The 13844-nt window shown below is 32.3% G+C and overlaps 1 pseudogene; it reads right to left on the minus strand.

The window, feature by feature from the left end:
* Positions 1 to 4437: 4437 nt before the first annotated feature.
* LOC136270677 (microfibril-associated glycoprotein 4-like) lies at positions 4438 to 11438 on the minus strand (annotated as a pseudogene).
* Positions 11439 to 13844: the final 2406 nt, after the last annotated feature.

The raw sequence follows: 13844 nt of genomic DNA on the forward strand, positions 1-13844 counted from the left end.
ACTTGTTGAGGTGTTTCCCGGTCAGTCTGTAGTGAGGGGTGAGGGATACATCCACAGTGACGGGGGAATCCACTTTGAAGGACGAGTTCAGGTGTTTCCAGTTCCATGGGATTCTCATCAAGAGAGATTCTACGCTGTCTGTTCGAATTAAATAAATTTATTTATCGTTTGATACAAAATGTTGCACGAAGTTACAGTTGCATGCATAGTATTAAATACAGTAAATGATTAATTTTGATGTTGCCTCTTGTTTGTCGGCTTAATCTCCTTTGTCAGCGAGTAGCAAAATATAAGCAGCCAAAAGGCAATGGGAATGGTTCTTCATTGTGTTTCTTACCTATATACAAGTACATATTTTTCAGAATTATTAAGAAACGTGTCTGTTCTTGAGATAACTGAAACAGGTGTAAGATATTTGGATATTGTACTGGAAATGGACATTGATGGTAACATAACAACAAAACTTTATGATAAACGCGGTAATTTCAATTTTTCTATAGTCAACTTTCCTTACTTATGTAGCAATATACCTTCATCACCTGCATATGGTGTTTTTTTGTCTCAGATAATTCGATACTCAAGGGCATGCTCTTCGTATGAATTTGAAGATTTTTGAGATGGTTGACAGTTTGTTATTGTTATTTTTTCATATACTACTATATACTCTCTATTAAATGTCCTTGGATTTTAAAAGACATGTAAGGTAAAACTCGCACTAAACTACCTTTGACTTGTGGATGAGGATGAATCGATATAACGGCCATAAAACAAGTCCCCATTACAAACAAAACGTGAGTAATTATACATGTATAGAACCATGGTGCTCACTGCTCTAGCTTTAAGATCTATTATTGGATGGTTTCCAATATATGAATATCTTTTAAGGTAATTAAATTACAAAATGATATTGCTTTCTTGAGGATAGTACGGAACGTTTACAACTTTATGATATATAAACATGTAGTTCATGTATATATGACGCTATTGTCTTCGATATTGAAATTAATATGTCTTTATTGTCCCCCAAGCTATTATTTAACCAAAAAAGTTCTTTTGCTTTCAATCATTATTCAATCATAAAAAATGTTTAGTGACCACATTTAATAAACTACGAGTATATTTTCTTTCTACCCATCCATTTATACCCTCTTCAAAAATATACGAAAACTCATTGAATTACATATCAACTATTGATATGTAATTTACTGAGTGTTGCTTTCTTTTTATGTATATGTAGTGAGTTACTAAGTTTAAGGGTGTTTTTGTAAAATAAAGAATATACAAAAGCAATAATTCTCTTAACTTTATCCAACTTTTTGAAGTCGGATGAAATAGAGCTACATGTATCAATTTCGAGCCTTTTACAAAAAATGTTACACGAATAAATTAAAGAATCAGTACGTACGGCGCATCTTTTTAAAAACCGACTTGAAAAAAATCCGATTGGGTTCGGTATTTTTGTTGTACTAAGAAATGTATAAACTTTGAGAGAATTACAAATTTCTCCATTAAGTAATCTAATTATTTCAATAAAATTAATTATTACGAATAACCCGTACACTTTTACATCGCAACGTGTTCAGCCTTCTATACTGTTACGCATGCGTATTTACTATACACAAAACGCATGCAGGGCTCGCGAAGATCCTCTTCGACAATTTTGTTGATAGGAATGTGTTTTTTCTACTTCTTCCAGGTAACAATTGTTCAAAGTTTTTCAAATAACTAAAATTATTATTTTGAAAGCATGCATTTTGCGTATTTACCACAGGAGTCCAGCTAAATTTATATTGTAAGTGAGGCCCCTTGACTCAATTAACACTGAATTTTTTTTTTGTTTAGAAATAAATTTTGTCATCTCTGATCTAACTTAGATATTATTTCTTAATTTTTATAACATGTATATATTCTGTGCTCAGTTGAATCGATTTGCATATTTAATTAATTTTGGTATTTTTGGATGTATGAATTAAAAAAATTAAATATTGCTTTGTTTTAAACTGGCCTCAAACCAATTATCGCCTTTTGTAGCAGTTCTCGCCACCACGTAATTTTATGTGTTGATGTTGTGACGTCACAATGCACTTGTGAGAAAGGGTACTTTGGTCAGAAATGGTCCTATGCTAGTATAGTTTTAATAATTTGTGCTAACTCCACACGCCACTAACATCATGAACAATAACATATGTTCAAACAGACACTGTTGCGTTTCCACATTTATGTTTTACATTTTTGAGGTCATACAGTGATTCAAATGGTTCTCAAGGAATACCAAAGAAAAAATAATATTGTACTGTGTATCATATTAATAACTATATAAAGACAGCCAGGAATTTCCAATGCATAGCCTATTATGCGATTTCTTAAGCTTTGGATACAGTTTAATCTGTGGTTTTCTTTTCAGAATATGCAGGCACAAAGCAATAAACCGAGAGACAACATAGCTTAAACCCTTCTTCTATGAAAGAGAGTAACATTCCCACTCCATTATTTTTTATAAACTTGTTTTGATAGAAAGGTAAAAGTCGATTTACTCCTTCACTTTTCGTCTGTACCTCTATTTTGAAGCACAATGTTAAACCTTTCAACGCCGATAGTCAGTAACGTCAACTTGCCATACATTGACGTCAACGTTAAGTAATGCAGTAAAGCGCGACGTCGAATTGCAACGTAAAAAGTCGCACTTGCTTATTTCATAAACATATGCACACCAATACTGTATTTATTACTCTACCAAAAGTAAACTTTAAATAAATTCAATATTTCATCATACCTTTTTCTATGTTTATCATATATAAGTTAAAAATCTTATCCGGTAGTTGAATTACATTGTTTTAACGTAAGCAGGGTAGTAAGTTAAAGTCGACATGTGAGTATAACGCATATTACGTCTTTTTTTCGTTTAAATCTTCCAGATTTTTTTGTATTCAAAATGCAATAAAAATCGTATAATGGATGCAATATTTTACAAATTATTACAACATTTAGAGAGCAATAGCTAAAGGTACTTGTTTTCAACAACTCTACCTCTCTCTCTCTTTCTCTCTCTCTGTTCTCTGTTTATCTCTCTTTCTCTCTGTTCTCTCTCTGTTCCTCTCTCTCTCTCTCTCTCTCTCTCTCTCTCTCTCTCTCTCTCTCTGCTTTTCATTTCCCCCTTTTACACAGTCCCCATATTTTCTTCCGCTATTCCGGTCATTTATTTTAAATGAATGCGGATGTGGTAAAGCCTAAAGCAGCGGTCGACACAAAGTCCTACTTCACAGTCTTGACACCACCACTGGATGCGTGCTTTCTTAAAACGTTCATTTCCATCTTAACTGAATTCAGTTTTTGAAAATGTAATTTTTCATCAACAATTGCACATTTTTTGCCTATTAGACTTAAATATTTCTTATCCATTATGATATCTATCATAATCAAGTAATTTTCTGCTGATTTGAAAAAATATTTCACGGTGTAGTGAGCCTCCCTTAAAAATATATTAGTTTTTTGTCGACAACACTTTGTCCATATACCTGAGGATAAATTTTCACACTAGTTATGCATTCTTAATCATTTAAAACCAAGGTTTAGAAAAACAAATGGTATGAGGTCGCTCTTAAGACGATTCCATTGGTCTGTTTCTCGCTTTTTATATATCTGTAGGTGGCAGGGAATAGTTTTTTTGGTCGAGGAAATGTGAGACAGACAGTGCTCATATATGTGATTAAATTTTTCAGAGGATTTTTAAATTTGCTAAAATTGGTTTGTATGCAGGGGACACATGATCCCGACTCTTGTTGAGAGTTTTTAAATATTTCAGAATAAAACAAGTACAACTTACATACAGCACTATATAGAATAGCCAGGGACAAAAATGGGAAATTATTTTATACAAGAGTTTCTCAAAATTTTCTGAAAAATTGCCCTTTTTCGAGGGTTCAGCACCACGCTCCAGTCCCGAGCAACTGCCATAAACTACCATAGGATTGGTATCTTAATGTATACCCATGCAAATAATCACCAATTGCTGGGGGGGGGGGGATCACCTTTTCGAGTGACATTTCGTGTTCTGAACCCATCCTTCTTTTCAAGCACAAAACCCATCTGATGAAAAGTGCTACTATTATTAAAGTGCCATATATCAATGAAATTTACATAAGCTCTTCTATCCACAAAATGAATGTAATAAATATTCTAGCAATTTATACCCCTCAAATAACCAGCCAAACCTCAGTTTCTCCCTTTATTTCAAAATTTTGACAGGGTCTTTCGTTCAAAACTATCCCATGCCACCATAGAACACTTGAGCTAAACGTCAATTTGACCCTTCATTTTAAGTCTGTCTTTCCACTTCAAAGATCGACACCATGTGCCTGTTATGCAAATAAATTGTACAAAACACAAAGGAAAGGAGGAAACGTATCGATTTCTTCTTTAATATAAGCATCATAACAATCAAACTTTGGATCTTATCATCATTCTGAAATATTTTAAAGCTACATTTTTTGCTGTGAAAGTGTAACAGATGATACTTTTTCATGACTGGACAGCAGAGTTCTCCCTCCGACCGTTTAGGTTACACTGCAAACAGTTTTTAAACCACCATCCAGAATAACGCAGAACAGCGCAGTTTTTAGCATCTTTATCATTGTCTTGGTCTTTCGTAGTAAACTACATTCCATTGTGGTAAGTTAGACTATCCCCTGAAAAACAATTATATATATAAGAAGCACTAAAAGAAACCAACAACACTCGATATCTACAGATGTCGGATCTAAAAGATATGCGGTTAAGACATTGTAACTACCGACACAAACTATAAAATTTTCGGGACGACGGGTCCTTTCTTCATGAAAAAAACTATACAATTATATATATGTTTGCATAAGCACAATTTTTAACTGTATTCAGTAATGAACATTTTAACAAACGCGAAGAATAAAAACATATTGCTTCAAGTTTTTGTGGTATCGAACCCATAACCTAAAAAAGCCTAATTACTTATTACTTATGTCTAGTTCATTAACCACTGAACCATATCAGTCTCAATAAAGGGCATTGATTAAATGCTTTATGTGACTTTGGCCACCAATTCACAGACTTGTAGTATTTTTTAAAACGTTCAACTGTTGGGATACAAAATGATATTTTTAATGTATAGTGGGTCATCTATCCACGTTTTTATTATCTGAAATCGGTTTGTTTTTTCATTAGAACTTACTCAGACTATGACAAAGATATGGAGCACAAACTTTCTCTATAATAGAAAAAGCATTGAAGTTCTATATGACCTTTACGGTCACCTGAGTACTATAGCCCATACACTTGTCGAGGAGTCTCATACATGCATTTAATTAAGTTACATCCTGGAGTAGAAAAATTATGATATTGTAATGACGACCACCTCACTTCCTGAAATCTTTCAAACAGGACTATGAAATCTATGATATTAGCAAAAAGCCTAAAGATATAATAGAGTGCAAAATTGACCTGATAACAAAAAGGTTCAAGACTCTAGAAGAAAATAATTTCCCGTATTTGTTAACTTTCAAGATTGGTTTTATGTGTATATGTTTTTAAAGATAAACAAAAACAAGGTGGCTTGTAACATTTTTTTTTATTCAAACAACCTCCCATCCCCCATCATCAAGGGCAGACATAAACTCTCCCTGATGTCATGAAATGCCATTGAAATGCATTATATGACTATTTTGGCCCCGCCCTAAAGTCAGTACCCCAATCTCAGGGGACATGAAATTTATATTATTTTGTAGAGGGCTTCTTGGTCTAAAAATTATGAATGCAGATTTCCTTACAGGTGTGTGGGAGTATAGAAGATACTTTTTAAATATTATACGCATTGATACTAAACATCCATTTTGGCCCCGTCCTAGAGTTAAAACCTATTATCCAGGGGGGCATGAAATTTGCAATTTTAATGGAGGACTTCCTGGTTAGCATAATCATGAAGTCAATTTTCTTACAGATGTGTGAGAGTAGAGAAGAATATATTTTAACATATATGCATTAATACTCTATGGCCATATTACCCCCACCAGTCTAAACCCGACCCAGGGGCCATGAATTTCACAATTTAGGTAGATGATTTCGTGGACATAATAACCATACATTCAGTTTTTTCCCCACATGTATGGAAGTAAAGAAGAAGATTTTCTATAATTTATATACATTTTCACTATATTGCTATATTGGCCCCATCCTAGGGCCTAAACCCCTGTCCCAGGAGTCATGAATTTCGCAATTAAGTATAATACCATGGACATCATAACCATCAATTTAGTTTTTTTAAACAAATATATATGGAAGTAGAGGAGAAAATTTTATAAGATTTAATACATTTTTACTATATGGCCGAATTGGCCCCACCCTTAGAGCCTGAACCCCTGATTCACGGGCCATGGATTTCACAATTTTAATACAAGGCCTCATGCATGGACATCGTAACCATGCGCTCAGATTTTTCCTCATGTGTGGAAGTAGAGAAAAAGGTTTTTGAGAATTTGGCTTTTTTTGCACATTTGGTCTCGCCTGTGGCGCCCGGGGGTGGTAGAGTTATTTTCACAATTAAGATTCCTCTTACCATAAAGATGCTTCACACCAAAAACACAAAAAATTGTAACGATTGCATGGCCGTGTAGTTTTCAAGAAGAAGTTAAAATCTTAAAATTGTATCCACACAACGCACGACGACGGACGAATACCGATTGAGTGACTCAGACGACCTAAAAAGGACACTATTTAATACCCATACGCCAGTTTAAATCAACGTACTCTAAGTATTGAACATATTTAAGGGTTACAAATTGATGTTTTGTTAAATATGTATTGTTTTGAATGAATTTTTAAAAGTAATTATAAAATTTGTAGATATTTAATTTTACAGTAACTTATCAGTCCTCATACAGACATTTTATACGCTTTATCAATCAATTTTCTTTATAGAATAAGAAAACATACGATTACCTGCATTTCCACTTTATCCCCCGACGGTTAACATGTATTTATCAGCCTCAATTGCCACAGAGAATGTGGATTATTTTGCGTATGCCTTTTTACCAGAGAATGTTCGGAGATCCACTCGTACAATGTAGTTCGTGTTTGGAACTAGATGTAAGCAAGTGAATATTTTCATTTTCTTTGATAAAAAAAATTGGTGTTGGCATGTCAATTTTATACACACTTTCTCAGAAAGCTTGTAGATTTTGTTGTTTAATGTCCCGACGTCTTCCACGTTTTCTTCTTCAAACTTTTCTTGCGCCGGTTTGAACAACATAATCAAATAAATTTTTCCCAGCTAGAAATACTTGAAAATGTTACAATACAAGTTTACGAAAGGACAATTTCTTACTATATTCAGTTTTGAATATTTTAACGAACAATAAGAAAAACAATATTTTAAAGCATTTGTGGTATCGAACCCACAACCTACAAAACCCAATCTCTATAATGTTACATAATGCCTGGTGCTCTAACCATTAAGTCATTTCAGTTACAACAGACTCGACTGTTTAAATGCTATATGCGACTTCGACCACGAATTTACGGACTTGTATTATTTTTTCTAAAACGTTCAATTGTTGGAAATCAAAATGAGATTTTTTTTAGTAAAGTGGATCATCTCTCCACGTTTTTGTTGATCGAAATCGGTTTGATTTCGTTAAAACCTTGTATAGATTATGACAAAAATATAAAGCTAAAACCCACTCTATAAATGTAAAGACATTGACGTTCTAAAAATGACACTATTTGGAGGTTTTGACACACATTCGCCAGTTTAAATCAACACATTTTAAGTATTTAAGATATTTACGCGTAAAGGTTCTAAATCGGTGTTATGATAAACATACATCGTTTTCTATGATTTACAAAAAAATTATCAGATCTGTTTATATTTTAATATTATTGCATCTTATATATCCTCAAATATGCATTTTACAAACCTTATTCACACATCTTTCACTGAATAAGCCGGCAACAAAAAGCGTCACTTTTTAACGTCATATACTGGCAGTGAAAGCAAATAAATCAGATAACAAATGAAAACTTTTTTTTAAAATACAAAACAGCAAATCTACTACGGAAACTAATCTTGCGAAATTTTGGGACCGAATTTGACTTATAGCATATGTATATGTATTTTTCTAATCACATAATCAAACTTAAAATACGTCATGAGATGTTAACTTGATACTACAATGTGTTTATAGGTTAGTTCGATTTGTTTTTGCAGATAACGTTAAAAGCAAACAATTATCATATAATTTAATTTCGATTAAAGTACTCTTCTAGAAAAAATCTTAATGAGGATAAATTCTGACAAAACTACCGGACCAATACATATTAGCAAGGCAGTCGCCCCTTTCAAATAAGAATCTGTTTACATGTATTATTTTCATACTTTGATATTAATAGGTAAGCCGAAATTTGGCTTACACATTACACATTACACATATCATACCTAGCCAGTAGTCACTGTCTGCCTGTCCAAATCCTTCCTTGTAGGTCTGTCATGTACGGTAAAAATTAACAGAGCCATCCGTCCTTCTTTGAATCACCTATATAATAAGATTAATTCTGGTTTTTGTGTTGTTTTTGTTTTTTTTATTAAATCAAATTAAAGGAATAGAAAAGGGGTAAATGCATTTTTACAGTAAGATTAATAGAGCTCTTAGACTCTATTCTGCTTCATCTATAGTATTTGCGAAAATTACTTGCCTAGATGCTTGAAATTGACAAATATTTTAAAAGAATACTTTGAAAATGCCGCAAATGACGTACTGTGAGGTGCAATCTGGTTTTGCAAAATTATGCAAAATGAATAAAAAAGCGTAAAAATGTCTATGAGTTAATATTTGATTGAACAACTGATGAAAATTATAAATATGAGTAATAAGAATTTATTCTTTGAATATTATAAGGGGATCAAAAATGGCCAGGTGTGATATAATAAATTTGATTTCGCTCATCAGTTTTGGAAGGGCTTATAGATAAATTTGCTAACGCCCGATCTTATTTGATTATCTCATGATACTGATAAAAATTCATGTATCCTTTTTCCTTAAAAAAATTCCATTTCAGCTTTGTTTATTTTATTTTATTTTTTTTTTGGGGGGGGGGGGGTGGGGTGGGATGCACTTTCATTTCCAGAAAGCAGAAATTCACTATTGGAAATGTCGTTAGAAAATATTCTCAGTCAAAACTTAAAATTTAGGACTCAGTAAAGACTCACAGTCCACCCTCCGCCGTCCGTGGTCATGTCACATTACACCAATTTCTTGGTCTTCACATCAGGGTATATCGTGTACACACCATCATTTCCCTTTGTGTTGGGTATTGTTTTAAGAATGGATCTACAGTCCCTTTGCTTTTGTAACCCTTTAAATAAAAAGGGCGATTCAGCGTATTAAATATTTTCAGTACATTTGACAATCTTTATCTGCGACTTTAGATTGATTAAATATTTACATAAAATAAATTTTACATAATTGATCTGCATATGATAACTACTACTCCAAACGTGAATATGGAAAGAAGTGTGGCAACTGAGCTAAAGTAAAAGATTTTAGAAAATATAATAAAGCCATGATATTCAGAGAACCTTTGCTTCAGAATTTAGAATACATAGAGATATTCTCTTTTGAGAAGTGGACAGGCATAGCCAACATCCACTTCTCTTTGCAAGCCCTCATATTTTGATTCTGGAAAACGTGTAAATGTCGGAACCAAAGACGGTTTACACTTTGACACATGTTTCTACTCCAGTTTCCCTGATTTTTCTTAACAGACCTATTATTTCTACATTTTAAACATAAATGCATCCATATATCACAAACAAATCAACACTAATCCGCTGTCATATAATTTTCTCAACTTCTACATTCCGGGTTAAAATTATGAGATCACTCGCTATAGTGGTCTAAGAGTAGAAAATTTAGAGTCGGAAAAAACGGAAAATAGTGTTCCGATTGTAGACTTTAGATTAAAGGTATTTTTCTTAAAATTTACAGAGCTATAAAAACTGTTTTACAATTTAAGACAAATTAACAAAATGCATACGATAGAATAAGTTACTTTGTCACATAAAACAATGAAATTTCTTTATTTTTATCATTTTTGTATGCTATATTAATCAATGTTCGTTTTATTGTTAAAAACAGACGAAGAGCAAAATTTTTAACCATAAGAGATGGTTAAAAGGGGAAGAAATACCACTTTGTAATTATTTGACTCAGTATTTGTTTGTACATTGTATGATTAAGTTGTTTCAGTTATGTTGTCGACATTACTGTGTTAAATAGATTTCCAATTTTATCCGAAACATAAACATTTAATCTGCGCTGACCTAGATAAACAATGTGATACACAAAATTTAAACTCGGGATGTAGAAGTTGTGAAAATGATTTGACAGCGGGTTAGTGTTGATTTTTTGGTGATATATGGATGCAATAATGTTTAAAATGTAGAAATAGTAGGTCTATTACGAAAATTCAGGGAAACTGGAGTCGAAACATGAGTCGAAGCGTAAACCGTTTTGGTTCCGACATTTACACGTTTTCCAGAATCAAAACATGAGGGCTTGCGAAGAGAAGTGGATGTAGGCTATGCCTGTCCACTTCTCAAAAGAGAATAACATAGAGAGAGCTTGTTGAGGTGTTTCCCGGTCAGTCTGTAGTGAGAGGTGAGGGATATATCCACAGTGGCGGGAGAATCCACTTTGAGGGACGTATTCAGGTGTTTCCAGTTCCATGGTGTCAACTTTAGCAGAGATACCACGATGCCTGAAAGGATAGAAAAGTTAAATTAATCAGTTAATTATTTTTAAATAATCATCTACCTTGAAAAATACAGAATTATTTTTTTCTCTATATATTGACAAACACTATCATGTATGACATAACCAGCGGTTTAACCTAACCTACTGAGCTATCCGGAATGTACACTGTACGATTTAAATTAGACAACTATGATAGAAATGTTTCCGAAATTTTTGTCGGTTATTTGCAAAACTAATTCCCAGGGCCAGAGTACCCCAAAAAAATTATTTTAATTTATTCCATTCAACAAACCCTATCAAAATATGGTCCTTATGGATATCTAGGCACAAAAAAGAAAACATGCAGAAAGATACCATTTTAGACATGCTGTTTTGTCAAGCTTTTAAGAATGATAATAAAATTGTAAGAGCAATCCGATAGGTTAAAAATGCATATTCGAAACATTTAGAAATATTTACGACAGCAAATAACACAACTTTTATTTTCAAAAGTGATTTTTTTAGGGGGGAGGGATACATCTCCCCTATAGGTATTTTCTTTTGTTAGTTTCAATAGATCCTTACCTTACCTTTGACTTGTGGATGAGGATGAATCGACACCACGACCATATAACAAGTCCCCATTACAAACAAAACATGAGTACTTCCAAACAGAACCATGGTGCTCACTGTCCTTACTATGAGATCTGTCAATGGGTGTTTTTCAATATATAAATATATTTTAAGGTAAAAAGAATACAATATGATATGTTTTTCGTGGCAAGAGTAGGGAACATATATCGACTTCACGATATATATGAATGTATATTATGACCAATTGAAAAATAATATATATATATATATATATATATATATATATATATATATATATATATATATATATATATATATATATATATATATATATATATATATATATATATATAATCCAAAAAGAGTCTAAAGTGATATCACACAGTATAAATATTCAAAAAATAAAATAAACAGAAAATGAACATATATACATATGTTCACCTGAAGAAGGATGTAAAAATCCAGAAACCGCTAGTGATAGAAAATAGAAACTTTGGAACTGTTCATTTTCTTTTTTTGATATAAGGTAAATCAAATACAATATGATATGTCTTCCGTGAGGAGAGTAGGGGGACATTTGTCAACTTTATGATATAGAAACATGTAACATGTATTTAAAACTCTATTGCCTTCGATATTGAAATGAAGAAATATGTTATTATCGTCCTTCCAAACTAGTATTTAACAAATATTGTTCTTTCACTTTCAGCTATTATTTAATAATCCTATAAAATTGTTTAGTGACTACATTAATGATATACGAGTATTTTTCCTTGTGCTCATTCATTTATACCTTCTTCAAAAATATACACAAACTCATTGAATAACATTTCAACTACTGATATGTAATTCAATAAGTGTTGCGTAATTCATATATAAACCAAATAATATCGCAATGAAGTCCAATAATAGTCCAGCATCATCCATTTCCCCCAATGCTGTCCCGATGAACTAATATGATATTCGAATTTACCATTATGATAATTCCAGGACTCAGACTTAACTCAGTTTATCAAACTATACTTTTTAAAAATCTGTTACAAAGTACCGGATAAATTTTGGTAGTGTCTCAAATAAATTCTGACTTTACTTTAATATGATTTTTATTTTGCAATGTTACAAATTCACAGATACTCATACAAGCTCTGATTTAATAAATTCAACTTTGTACAAAAGAATAAGCTAGTCGGTAAATTTTTTGGAAGTGAAATTAATAATTAAAGCTCTTGAGGTTATATATTTTTCCCATCCAAACTATCTACTACCACTCTATTATCTAATTAAAAGAGTTTCTTGCAACACCCATTTATAATTGCATATCAAGGGTATAATTTTGTGTATAAGAAATGATAACTTAGAGAGAGAGAGAGAGAGAGAGAGAGAGAGAGAGAGAGAGAGAGAGAGAGAGAGAGAGAGAGAGAGAGAGAGAGAGAAGAGGGGGAACCTCTCTAACTATCAATACATGTAATTTGTTAAAAATGACTCGTCCAAGTAATACTTCTCAAAGCTAAATGAATAAAGCTCTAAATGACCATTGAAATACAGAAAAACATTTTAATAATAACCTGTATGACAAGGAATTGGAAGATCTTATCTTGGGTGTAACTTTAAAACTTGCATTCAAATTTTAGTTGAACATAAAAAATACATGAATAAAGCAATGTAAACATTTAAACTGAAAAAAGAAAATGTTTTGCTCAAATCGTGACCCCCCCCCCTCCCCTTACAAACAGTTTACGCTTATCTACTCAAAACATCTCGAGACGTCCTTCTTACTTTTCCTATGTCCAACGATATCAAAATATAATCATAGATTTGAAAATCATTGATTTTAAATGAAGGTATGTTCAGGTGTAAAATTATTAATGGCCCTTTGTGATCAAGTGGAAAATAGACGAAGTATCCATCGTTTCTTTTTCTTTTGTGTTAAATACTCTTACCTACTCTTACCTACTCACCATCTAGTAATGAACCGTTTAAAGCCATTTTATTCAAGATGATAGAACACTTGTCTGTCTACTGTAGGGAAATGACTTCTTTAATAATACAATAATTGAAAATTTATTTTTCAAAGAAATGAACTTTGTCGTCTCTAATCTAACTTTAATAAGATAGTATTTCTTAATTTGTATTACAGGTATGTCATCTGTACTTATTTTAATCAATTATTTGCATATTTAATTACCTTTAGTATCTTTGGATTTATATCTTAAAATATTGAATATTGCTTTGTTTCAATGCTATACTGGCCTAAACCCAATTTTCGTCTTTCGCCTAACTTTACGAAACCCAGTAACTGAAGTTGTTCTCAATGAACATCAAAGAAATTTAGTTATTCGTATTAGGTATCATTTTGATAATTATATAAAGGGCGCCCAAAACTGTCAAATGCACAGCCTATTATGTGATATCATCTTTAGTTTCGGATATAGTTCAATCGGTGTTTATTTAATTAGAATATGCACGCAGGTATCAATGAACCGAGACAACAGA

This window comes from Magallana gigas, chromosome 8 (assembly GCF_963853765.1).
Source record: "Magallana gigas chromosome 8, xbMagGiga1.1, whole genome shotgun sequence".
In the NCBI taxonomy this organism is placed as follows: domain Eukaryota; kingdom Metazoa; phylum Mollusca; class Bivalvia; order Ostreida; family Ostreidae; genus Magallana; species Magallana gigas.